General features: G+C 41.3%; 1 protein-coding gene across 2 annotated transcripts in view; it reads left to right on the top strand.

Moving 5' to 3' along the window:
* Positions 1-12,748, top strand: part of LOC143932790 (leucine-rich repeat and fibronectin type III domain-containing protein 1-like protein) — an 897,047-nt gene that overhangs the window by 533,975 nt on the left and 350,324 nt on the right. For both annotated transcript variants that reach the window (XM_077455856.1, XM_077455875.1), the window contains exon 4: positions 7,667-7,721. The gene's annotated coding sequence lies outside the window, so the exon portion shown is untranslated. The remainder of the gene's footprint in view (positions 1-7,666; positions 7,722-12,748) is intronic.

The following is a 12,748-nucleotide window of genomic DNA, read 5'->3' as shown; positions in this document are numbered from 1 at the left end:
CGCCCCCACCCTCGTCATGTCGGCCCTCCCCTTATTCTAATGTCCGGGCCATTTCTTTCCTGCTGCACTATTGTATTCTGACAGGGGAGACTCTCCCTTGCCAGAATACACTGATCAGTACTTGCAGCCATTGAATGCTGGTTTTACAGTAATGCCACGTACACACAATCGGAATTTCGGTTGGAAAAAACTATGATGGTTTTCCAGACGGAAATCCGAAGGGATTTCGCTCAAGCTGTCTTGCATACACACAGTCACACCAAATTCCGACTGTCAAGAACGCAGTGACGTACAACACGTACGACGGGACTAGAAAAAGGAAGTTCAATACCCAGTAGCCAATAGCTTCCATCTTGTAGTTGAATCTGAGCATGCGTGAGTTTTTGCATGTTGGAATTTCCGATTGAAAGTTAAAATTGAGAACATGCTCTCAAATTTTTGCTGGCGGGAATTCGGCCAGCTAAGTTCTGATGGAGCATACACACAGTCGCATTTTTCGAGGAAAAGCTCTCATCGGTCTTTTGCTGGCCAAAATTCTGATTGTGTGTGAGTGTTTGACAGAAGCCAGTCATTAGGCTGGCTTCTTTTGAACAGACAGCAGTAGACGCACCGAAAGTTGGCTAGTGTACCGGGCTTTAGGCAGATGTAACGGGAATGGTTGTCACAATAAAGCCCCATATACACTACCAGATTTTCTGCTGATTTTTTCCTTCAGATTTACCAAAACCATGTAGTAGAAGGGCCTGCCTGATTGCTTACAAATTGAAACTCCTAAGGTTTGACCTCATATTATATGGTTTTGGTAAATCTGAAGGAAAAGATCTGCAGAAAATCTGATAGTGTGTATAGGGCTTTAGAAGATTTCCTGTTATTGCCTGTTTGCTGGGTGACTATGGTCAGCAGTACAAATAGAGAGGGTGAATCTCCCCAGTAGGGGCACAGCTGGCAATAAAAGCCTGACCGAGGTTCTAATTCCAAAACATTCAAAAACATTGTCTTTAAATTTAGCTTTAGTGCCACTTTATTAAATGTCTCATACCTTTACTGTAAAAGGAGATTGTTGTATTGTTAAAATTCGTAGCACAGTCCTCAAAATTCACAAAAAAAGGCCTCGTCCTGCTTTCATCTGCACATGGATTGCCTTGTGAGAGTCTCTCTCTTTTAAAGGATTTTGTGTTTCTCGCCACGCAGCACAATCACCAGATGCCGGCAAAACCTGTTAGCCATGCCTGTGCAATTCTTATCTTTTTAATACAATATAATTGGGGTGGAGACGTACGGTAGATTTTTAATGCGGTTTAATGAAAGAAAATGTGCAGATTTTCTCTTGCCCTATAATTTGTCTCTGTTAACAGCATTTCTTTTTTATCCTGCCGTTCTGCGTGACCCAGGCCAGTTAAGCTGTGATCCTATTAAAATGTGTTTAGTTTCTGTGTGATCAGATAAGACTTTTTTTTTTTTTTCCTGCAGGGCTGCAGTTACATAGGTACCCTTAGATTACAAAAAGCTTTATGAAACAAAAAGAGGGCCGTTAAGGCAAAATACCATATTTCACTTTTATTTCAAAAAACACTTAATTCAACCATTAAGGTATGTGATAAGGCCGGCCGAAAGCAACTCAACAGCTTTCCACTAACAGTGTTGTGAATTGAAGTGTGTATGACTTAATATTCAGACAAAAGGTGTGTGTTGTATTGTGTGTTAATGCGTGCAGGTTTTCATCTGTGAAGGCCCCCCATGAGGCTCCATTCAAACCTGTACGACCTCAAAGATGTGCAGACTTTGGGGTGCAACTTTGGTGCATATTTGATGCAACTTTGACGCAACTTTGGATGGGTACAACTTTGGTTTTGACCAGTGATAATGGAAAACTGTTGCACACAAGTTGTATTGTATAACATTCAGGTACAACTTTCGTGCAACTTTTGAGGGCTAACATTGAAGTCTATGCCCTCAAGTTGCATGAAGGTTGGAGCAAAGTAGTGCATGAACTACTTTGAAGTTGCTGCAACTTTAAAGAGGAAGTAAACCCTGATGGGTTTACCTCCTCTTTGTTTCCCTGCAAAGGTAAAGCATAATGGGCTACTATGCATCGCACAGTAGCCCATTATGTGGCATCGCATAGTAGCCCATTACGTGTCACTTACCTGACACAGGAGCCTGCGATGTCACTGCTGTCCCCTCTTCCACGGAGCGTCTATCTTCTTTCTGGGTATCGGGGCTCTGGCACTGTGATTGGCCGGAGCCGTGATGACGTCACTCTCGCTCATGTGTATGGGAGCCGCCGCTAACTGCACAGTGCTCCTGCGCGCCACTGTCTATGGCGCAATGCGCCATAGACAGTGGTGCTTGTCTTTTTGCAAATATCTCCTAAACCATGTATGTTTAGGAGATATTTCTTGGACCTACAGGTAAGCCTTAATCTAGGCTTACCTGTAGGTCAGAGTGGTCTGTAAGGGTTTACAACCACTTTAAGTCGCGCATATATGAACGGGTATCATTGGAAAACATGGGTAACGACTTGTCATGCAACTTAGATGTCCAAAGTTGCACGATAAGTTGCACAAGTGTGATTGGAGCCTTAATTGACTTGAATGGAAAATTAACTAACCAAAATTGCAAGATGCTAGAATATCAATTACTAAAATGTGAACCAGTGCTATACCCATGATGGTTCAATATACAATAATACCCAACGTCAAGCTCAGTAGAAACCAGTTTAAAGCCTGACTTCAGGTTTACTATGACTCCAAATAGTTTGTTTGAACCAAGCTGGCCCACACAATTTCCTTTACTAACAGATGCACTTGCTGTCGGCGCTGTATAAACTGTATGTAGTACTGGCTAAATACAGTATACACTGCTATGTTCCAGCAGTGGGAAAAGGACTTCCTGTCCCACTCCTGGAGTAAAATTGAGTTGGTTTGAGCACAATTTATAGGAAGCCTTGTATTTTATGTCTGAGTACAAGACTTAATCTGATTAGCTGAGGTGGAAAGGTGGGCAGATTAGGTTCCAACCTCCACCCCAGCCAATCAGAGGAAGTATAGTTTTAGGCCTCTTTCACACGGGGCGGATCAGTGCTGATCTGCCCCGTGGATATCCGCTTGCTCAGCGGGAATCGCTGGAGCGATCTCCGCTGAGCAGGAAGATGACACGTCCATCTCTGCGCACTGTGCAGGGATGGACCAGTCAGAGCGCCGCTCTCCCCCATTGGAGATCAGGTGACGACAGCCGGCAGAGTCCGTTGTCACCCGATCCAATGACAGATGGAAAAATAGTTTTTTCCTCCGTCACATTTTTTCGGATCGGAGCGGGCCGGATGTCAGCGGACATGTCACCGCTGACATCCAACGCTCCATAGACCTCTATGGAGCATCCGTTCAGGTCCCCCTGAAAATGGATCGGCCGTGTGAAAGAGGCCTTAATTGATCAAATTACAAGGCTTCCTAAAAATGGCCGAGCAGCGCTCATACCTACTTTAATTTTGTTCTGGTAACAGGACAGGAAGCCCCCATCCCGCTGCCGGAACACAGTGCAGTATACTGTATGTACCTGATGCTAAGTACAGTTTATACAGTAGTGTACTGAATGCGGGCACATCCATGAAGGAAACCGGTTGTTTGGGCCATCTTGTCCTTTTTTAGAAAAGAGGAAGCAAGGGACTCTTCAATGTCAACAAAGTAGAAATAAAAAATGCTTTTCTTTCATAAAAGTAGGTAAAGTCTAGAACCCAGATTTGTATTTCTGTCAGTGTCCCTGTTGCAGATTTAGGCTGGATTCACACCTATGCAGTTTTAGTGCTTTTTGCAGATTTGCACTACAATCCATTTACCATGGTTTCCTATGGAACACGTTCTGTAGTGCAAATCTGAAAAATGCAAAAAGCACTAAAAATGCCTAGGTGTGAATCCAGCCTTAAATAGCTGTCAGCAGCACAGGAAGGAAGGAAAATCTCTCTAATAAAGTCCTGGATAGCAGTAAAAACCTGACGGAAGGTAAAATCCTTCCCCACCCTATCCACAAATACCAGAAAGAGTTCAACACTGTGGATAAAGATTTCCTTGTGGGTGCTGGCCCCCGGCTCACCACCGTCAATAGTAATTGAAGAAATAGAAGATTGGTCCCACACCATGGAAGGAAGAACGTCTGTAGAATAGATACTTTATCATCAAAGTGCCAAAGGACGTAGACAGGACGTTACAGGAACATTGGTAGACAGGTTTCACAGGAATAACTCGTGCTTGTTCACAACAAGTACGAGTTATCCGTGTGAAACCGGTCTACCAATGTTCCCGTAACGTCCTGTCTACGTCCTTTGGCACTTTGATGATAAAGTAACTATTCTACAGATGTTCTTCCTTCCATGGTGTGGGACCAATCTTCTTTTTCTTCAACTATCCACAAATACATTGGCTTGTAAACGATCACCTTGCAAAACAACCCATTCAGTTTAAAATGGAAATGAAAGGCAAAACATTTGTGTATATTTATAAAAACCCATAATAAATACCTCCCCCACCCCCCCTTTTTTTTTTGTATGTACTGTAATCACATTTACTCTGTTCTCAAGAGCTGGGGGAGGAGAAACAGTAGTACATTAAACTTTCCAGTTAAAAGCTGTGTAGAGGGTGCATGCCAGGATAAGTCTGATCATTAGAGGATAGCAGGGTGAGTTCCCAGCTCAGCTAGAACTGACCACAGTGTGTTCTCCTACTTAGTGTGGTTAGTTTTAAATAGGAAAGCAGAGGGACTGGCAGGAACACCAGGGATTTCACACAAAGTAAGCAATACAAAGAGAACAGGATATGTTTTTATACAATACATGGTACAGCAGGCACATATCAGGAATATGAAATGTTGGGTTTACATACTTTTTACCATACAGTTTAAATCATACAATACCAGCTTGCTGTCAAAAGCATGAATTATGTTTTTAATATTTTTTTTCAAAGATTTTGCATATGACCTTTATTATAATATGGTTGCACCTTTCAAGTGACTATTGTTGATAAATCCTTAAATTGCTGTAGAAACAGACCGTTCGCTTACACGTAGTAGAACATGTGCAATGTGAAGATTTGTTATGAAGAAACAGCAGTGCGTGTTAGGCAGAGCAATCAAAACAATTTGTCAATTACCTCAACCCTTCCTGTAAAAGAGGTGACATTAAAGTGTCTCAAAAGTCCAAAATTGATTTCGGTTCTGCTGCTCCAAGCTGCTATCTTTGCTTTTTCTTCTTATACGGTAAAACTTTGGATTGTTAGTGTAATTCGTTCCAGAAGCACTTTTATATCAAAGCAAGTTTCCCCATAAGAAATGGAAATCCAAATGATTCATTCCACAACCATTTATTCATAAGTCCTTCAGTTTTTAGTCCATATAAAAAGATTATAGCAATGTGATAAGGTGATTAGAAGCAAAATCCAGCAGGAGCTACAGTGTATAAAAGAGAAGAGAGGCCCCTCTAAGTGTAGCAATATGGTTACATTTAATGAAGGTACAACATTTAGCAACTCACATGGTTGATGATTAAAACAGGCGCATCTAAGTATGCAGGCATCTGGGTTAAAGCTGTCAACACAGACCATCCCCCACACCGCTGGCTATTGCCGCTGTCAGTCTGCAATCGTGACCCTGCAGTAGAACGATCTGAAAGCGAGGCTTGAACTGCTTGTGGAGCGCAGCGTAGAAGGGATGACGATGGTGGTGAGGAGGACAGTCTATGTGGACAGCTTTACCCCGGATGCCTGCATACTTAGATGGGCCTTTTTTAATCATCAACCATGTGAGTTGCTAAATGTTGTACCTTCAATAAATGTAACCATATTGCTACACTTAGAGGGGCCTCTCTTCTCATTTATACTCAGTTGTGACCTGACACTACTTTTATATCAAGACGTTGCTTGTATATCAAGTCAAAATTTATTTAAAAATTTGCTTGTCTTGCAAAACACTCTCAAAACAGGGTTTTACTGTACTTCACTTTTTCACTGCAACTGAGGTGAAACAAGAGCACTGATTGGCTGCCCCTGAGCACCTAGGGTCATGCATGTTGCAACCCCACTTTTGCTCTGGAACTTTAGGTTTATTTGTTGATTTCATTAGATGATCATAAATGGAACAAATGTTGCTGTGGTGTTTCCATTGGTCAAAAGATGTCAGGCAGGAGATTGACTTGAAGAAGTAAATTGTTGGTACAAACAAACCCAAGGATAAACCGAGGAAAAAACCAAGCTTAACTTACCCACCAGTCCACAGACAACCAAATAACCTGTCTAACAGTATGCGTTAAAAGCAGGGGTTTAGTCTGCACACATTTGCAAATGCATGCGTAAGCCACAGAGCCTCGTTAAGGCACCTTGGTACCTGTGGACCTAACACTAATTTATAAGTGTCCCCACAGTGGAGGCACATGCAAATTGTTGGCCCTGGAACCTTTGGTAGATATACTTGGATACTAATTATTGTATTACTGGTAGTATCCCAATGGGGTATAAAGGTGATGATCGGGCTGCTCTCATGAACCAAGAAACTGGAACAGTGGCCTTGGACTGTAGAAATGATGTTTGAGTGTTAAAAATGAAGCATCGCACCAAGGTTTAGAGTCCGAAATTAGGTTTTATTCCAAATATATGGTTAATGCTAAAGCCAACGTGTCTCGGGTACCGTACATTATCCCCTTCATCAGGGATAAAATGTACTATGAAAATTTAAAATCATAACATTATTGGATTAAACTAGGTAGGAGGGTGGTGACAGGGCCACCCAAGGAACAATGCTGGTGTTGGATTATTTTATGGCTTTTTAAAGCGGACATACAATATTTTGCAGTCATAGTATGGTCAAGCTCAGTTAATCTTGGCATGGAAAACTTGTGCCTTTTTTATTTTTAGCCTAGGTTCACACTGACAGTGGGATTGAAATCGTGTGAGTTCATGTGAACTCGCACAATTTCATACCCACATGTCAGTCCAACTTCGGGGGCTATTTCAGAGACACCTGTGTGGGTTCCTGCAAGATGTCTATTTAAATCGCACCCTGAAGTCGCCAAAAGTAGTACAAAAACTACTTTTGGGAATCGGTGCAGCGGCGCAAAGTAGACGTTTCACCGCTTCGGACGATGCAATTGCGAGCATTAGCCGCCGATTTGGCATGCGACCTGATGTCAAATCACATGCCAAATCACATCAGTGTGAACCTGGGTTAATCATTTGTATTAAGATTTTCTAATAGGAAGAGAACATTGAGGTATACACAAGGGATTACAGGACTGTACAAGTAATCATTACATAAGTGAGAAATGGTGACATAGAGCTCTCAAGCGACTTTGAAGACCAATGGTATAGCAGACCATACAGCACTTTTCCCCTCTGTGTGTACAATGCTGCCTTGTCTGTATTAGGATGAGGAGAAAACACCCTGAAGCCTAATGCTAAGCTATCGGATATGCATGTTTTAGCATAGAGGTCTCATCATGTACTTTCAGATATCCTTGTATAGGAGAGAAAATTCATTATTGATTTCTCTGTGCAAATACATGAAATCATGTATTTACCGCTATGTGTACAGACTGCGGTTATTCTACATACTTGACCCTTTAATAGTTCAATATTATGATCAATACTCTATTCTTAGACTAAAATGGTCTTCTTCCTTCCACTAGGCACCGGTGCAGAGCTGCTCGAAGGGATCCGTGTTCAGAGGACTGTGTTATACAGGTGAGTGAGATGTACCTAATGGGCAAACAAGCTTGTGTTTTCAAGGAATTCTACAATCTATCCTGGTGGTTTTTTTTTAGTCCTTAGTATGGCGTGGACAACAACATTTTAAAGGGGTAGACTGTCTTTGGCCCAAAGTGTAATAATAGCATGTTAATCCATCAGTCCTAGCATCAAAGTATATTAATCAATTCCTCCTGGGACTAGAGTGTACTAAGGACAGTGACATTATAATGGGTCAATCCTTCCTAGGACCAGAGTGTAATAATAACAGTCATGTGACCATGGGTTTGCCCCTCTTAGGATCAAAGTGTAATATAGCCAATAATGAGGCAGTGAGATCACAAAGTGTACTAATAAGTGGTATGATTGGTTATTGTACAAACCCGTCTTGTAGCCATTTCTTTCCCAACTGTTCTATATTCTTCTGGTTTGCAATATAAGTCTGTTTCACATCAGTATTGGATATTAGAAGAAGATAATGTGTGTCACCCATACACTGAACTCCTATTAATCTCTACTCAATGGGACTCAACAGGATTTATTTTCATTGACGTAGAGTGTAATAATGACAGTAATTTAATGACGACTCAGTCCCTCTAGTTCAAGAGTGTATTAATGATGGTGACATTATAAGGTAAAGTCCCTCCTAGACCAATATGATCGAACATGAATATAAAGTATTTATTGGTTAGTTTTTCCTAGAACCAGTCCCTTAGAAGACATGCAGTACCTGCAAAGGCTTTCCCCTGGATGACTTTTGGGAGAAAGTAAAAATAAACAGGAATTGCAATGTTGTGTTCCTTGTTTATTTGAATGTGGTTGTGAATCATGTGTCAATGACTGTATGTGAAAATTTGGAACATAGAAGCTAAGGAAGTCTGCTCCTCTAGTATGTTCAAGGCCTAGGAATCATATTGGTTATAATTTTGGATGCTAGATCAGTTGTTGATGCCATCCAAACCACATATGGTGGAAGTAAATGGATTGAAGGTGCAGCATGTTGGCAATAATGGCTGAATTGTTCATCTAACATGGATGCCAGAGGGAGGATGAAACAATGGGATTTAAAGGACAGCATTTCAGCCTTAAAGAAACTACAGCCAGATTTTTTTTCTAGTTTTGAAGAGAGTAGGAAAGTGGTTGAAGTTCCTCCAGGTTTTTATTGTGAGTTCATTGGGGAAGTTTCACCTCAATGTGTCTCAGTGACACCCCTGCTAAACAAGGACAATAAATGAGGGGAACCTGGGTCACCAAGAAAGAAAGGCACACACCACAATAAAAACCTAAACAGTTCTAACCTTTCTCCAATTTACCAAAATGTGGTGGTGTTGCTGCATCTGTCCCCACTGGAGAGATTCTCCATTACTTCCTGACCCTTCACTCTTTTTAGCAGGAGTTAGACTTTGGAGGCTAACTCCATAATTTGCACCATGTTACATATTGCCATGGTGAAAATGTTCCACGGCAGATGGACTTGTAGTTCTCATTGGAACATAAGTATGGTGATCTTGGCACTCTTAATCCATTGACACTGTCTCCCAGGTTTCTAACTGAAAGTCCAAACCTTGGTACAGGCACAGACCTGGAGGAAGAGTCTGCAAGAGCCTGGCATTGCGCACACCACCCCACGATCCTGATTGCAGTACTTTGCAGGTGGATTTATGAAAACAACTTTGCCTTTAAAGATGAACACAAGTACACACATAATAATGGATAACTCACTCTGCACCTCCTCTTTTTACATAGTAAGGCATTCTGTCATTGGAGGAGGAGAGATTGAAATGTTCACCTTTACCTCCTCCATTCACAGAACGCTGTGAAAGGAAAGCAAGATGTTTTCTAAATGGAGGAGGTGCAGAGCAAGAGACCAGTTATCATTTGTGTACTCCACCCGAAAATGTAGGTCTTAGCACCAGATGTTTAGCACTTACTAGACTGTACAGGCTGAATGAAGGTATTCGTTTTCCAAACGTACCAGCCACACGTGGCCCACACTTCATTAGTAGTGAATCATTTTTTACAGTGTATATGTACCAGTTTAGCCCCTGAAACCCATATTATTGATCTCACCAATGGAGCCCCTGAAACTCCTAAGAGGTCTCTAGGTGACTTAGCTCTGATGTACTGTAGTTTTCCAGCATCTGCCATATCAGTCTTGGGTGGACAGCGCATTTATTAGCTGGGAACAGATCTCCTTGAAAGGGTGAATCATATTGCAGAGCAAGCTACATTTTGGGAGTCTTTCATGTAGCAGATATTTATCTAAGGATATTTAAATCTGGAAAAAGGTCACATTTAGCATTTTCTGCTGAGTGTTTTCTCTGCCGTCGTATCCTGGGATCTCATCCACTCTGCAGTTGTTTTCTGCGGATTTCCCGCTTTCATCTCTTGTGTGCTAATTTTAAGGTATTATTGTATCTGTATTATAGCTTTAACAACCATGGTGTATTGAGAAAATAGCGATGTCGGTCTGGTAGCTGCAGTTCCCTCATCTGTTACGTGCTTCTTATTTATGTCTCTTGGTATTTGCTGTATTGCAGGTCAATATGACATGAAATGGAATGCCTGTGCATTACCGTTAGGATTGCACCTCACCGGTGTAGCCTGGCTATAAAAAAATGGGGATTGTTGCCAAAACTACTAATAGGAATGTGATCATAAGGCGTGTGTGTGTTTGTATATGTGTGTGTGTGTGTATATATATATATATATATATATATATATATATATATATATATATATACATACATGCATACATGCACACACATAGTATTTTTTTATTTTTTGAAAATGTGGTATCATAACGATGCATTAATAAAGATCAAGGGCAGCCTGTTTGTTTTACTTTATTTTACACCTACAGCATCAAAACATAGTATGAGCCTGTAAACTATGACATGAGAAATGGGGTTTCTGTCATCCTACATTAAGTTGAGATAAGGTGTTGTGCTTGGCCCTTTATATATGCTGGCCATATGGGAGACATTATAACCTAAAAGTGTATCCATTCCACAAAAAAGTAATATACTGCAGCTTACCAGTCCTTAGATGGCTGCACTGTTTTTTTTTGTTTTGTTTTTTTCAAGCATATTTTAATTTAAATTCAACTGGGAATTTGCCAAGTAACACACTTCCAGGCCTAGGATGGACTCACTCATCCTTCTATATCAGGACAGAAATAAAAATATGGTAAGATTACAGAACTGCTCCCACTTCCTATTCTCCATAACATAGAGAAGTGTGGTTCTGTAGGCCTCTGGGAACAATATTATTGATAACAGCACTGGAAGAGAGCCCAAGAAGTTATCAGTTCACTACATTTTTTTTGGCAAGATAAATAGTATTTTTTTTTTTTTTGGTCTTTTTTTTTTTTTTTTTTTTTTTCTAACCCAAACAGCTATAACAGAATGCTTTTGTTACCTCGGTATATGATAGAAAAATTTGCTAGTAAGTGTAGTTGAAATGCAGTCGCTGATGCGTTGGAAACGCGTTCATCACACGGCAACCTTACTTTTTTAATTTTAATGAAATGTCGAAAAGTGTTCCTTCATTCAGTTTTATTTGCAGAAGCGCAGTGTATTGCATTGCGCCACGCTGTTCTCAAAAGTACTGCATGACATACCTTTTACAGTGTTCATCTCTCCATGGCAGTGGTGTGAACTGAGCTTATTGTAAACCCTGAAATTGCCTTGTCCTACATTGGGACAGCACCAGGCAAGGCTGCCCAGTGGTGTCCCAGTGGACCTGGTGTGAACTGACCCTTACACTTTAAGGGACCCTGCCATGGGATAAGTACATGGGCTGCCACTGTGACCTGTGTTTTACCTGATTGTGTCTTATTTCCAATAATCTTGAGTCCAAAGCTTCCGTAGATGGATCAAAATTTGTCTGGTTCAGTAGAGTCTAGACAAATTTTAATCCATCTAAGGCCATTTCTGCTCGACAGTTGAACCAGACTGTTGGAAAACTTTTGATTGGAAGCTTGCAGCCACTAATCAGTGTATTGTGACAGTGGAACAGTCCCTGCTGTCAGATTACAATGGCACAGCGGAGAGTATTTCTCCATCCACCTCACATGGGTGGATGTGGAATTTTGTTGTGTTTTTTTTTTTTTTGTCTAAGCCTATGTCCTAGAACAAGGACACAGTAAATAAGTGCAAGAAAGGTGTCAAGATTCCTTTTCTACTATTCTGGATCAGTGACTCAGCAAGGATTGAAGTCAATTGAGCTGATTTACTGAAGGGTTTGAGACTGTTTACACAATAAATTGTGAATATTCACTTCAATTATCCAATCATGTGCAGATGAAATGCATAAATAGGAGTTTGCTTTTCACATTGTTGGATAATTGAAGTGATTCTTCACACGATTTATTGAGTGAACATTTTCAATTCCTTTAGTAAATCAGCCTCGTGCGGCAGCATGACAACCAATCAATTAGCATTTTCTGAAGTGTTCAGCAATGGTAACCTCCATGATTATAGCATGATTGACTTCCTTTAAAGAGGTCCAGTCATTGTTTTCAAACACATTTATGAAATACGGCTTTAGAAAATAAAATTGTAATACCCACCAAAAGCAGCTTTTGATTTTTCTTTCTTTGCTCTGAGTTATCAGCATTGCTTCTTCAGCATCTGTGTCTTTCCTCTGCCCGCTGTAGCCCCCCACTCAAACTGTATGCCGAGCCCCAGCTGAGGAGAAATTATGGCATCTCACACACCCAGAAGATCATAGCCTCTAATTCTGCAAGAGAGCAAAGGCCCCTTTCACACTACCATTCCGTTCAGGCCCGCCTGCCAGTTTTTCCTGTGGACCTGAACGGATGCTCCATAGAGCTCTATGGAGCGTCAGATGTCAGCAGTGACATGTCTGCTGACATCCGACCCGCTCCGATCCAAAAAAGTGTGACGGAGGAAAAAGCTATTTTTCCATCCGTCATCGGATCGGGTGACGACGGACACTGCGGTCCGTCGTCATCCCATCTCCCATAGGGGAGAGCAGCGCTCTGACAGGTCCGTCCCTGC

The sequence above is a fragment of the Lithobates pipiens genome, unplaced genomic scaffold (assembly GCF_037356315.1).
Source record: "Lithobates pipiens isolate NorthernLeopardFrog02 unplaced genomic scaffold, aLitPip1_a1.2 Scaffold_1, whole genome shotgun sequence".
In the NCBI taxonomy this organism is placed as follows: Eukaryota; Metazoa; Chordata; class Amphibia; order Anura; family Ranidae; genus Lithobates; species Lithobates pipiens.
The sequence above is the reverse complement of the archived record's forward strand: the minus strand, read 5'-3'. Positions and strand labels throughout refer to the sequence as shown.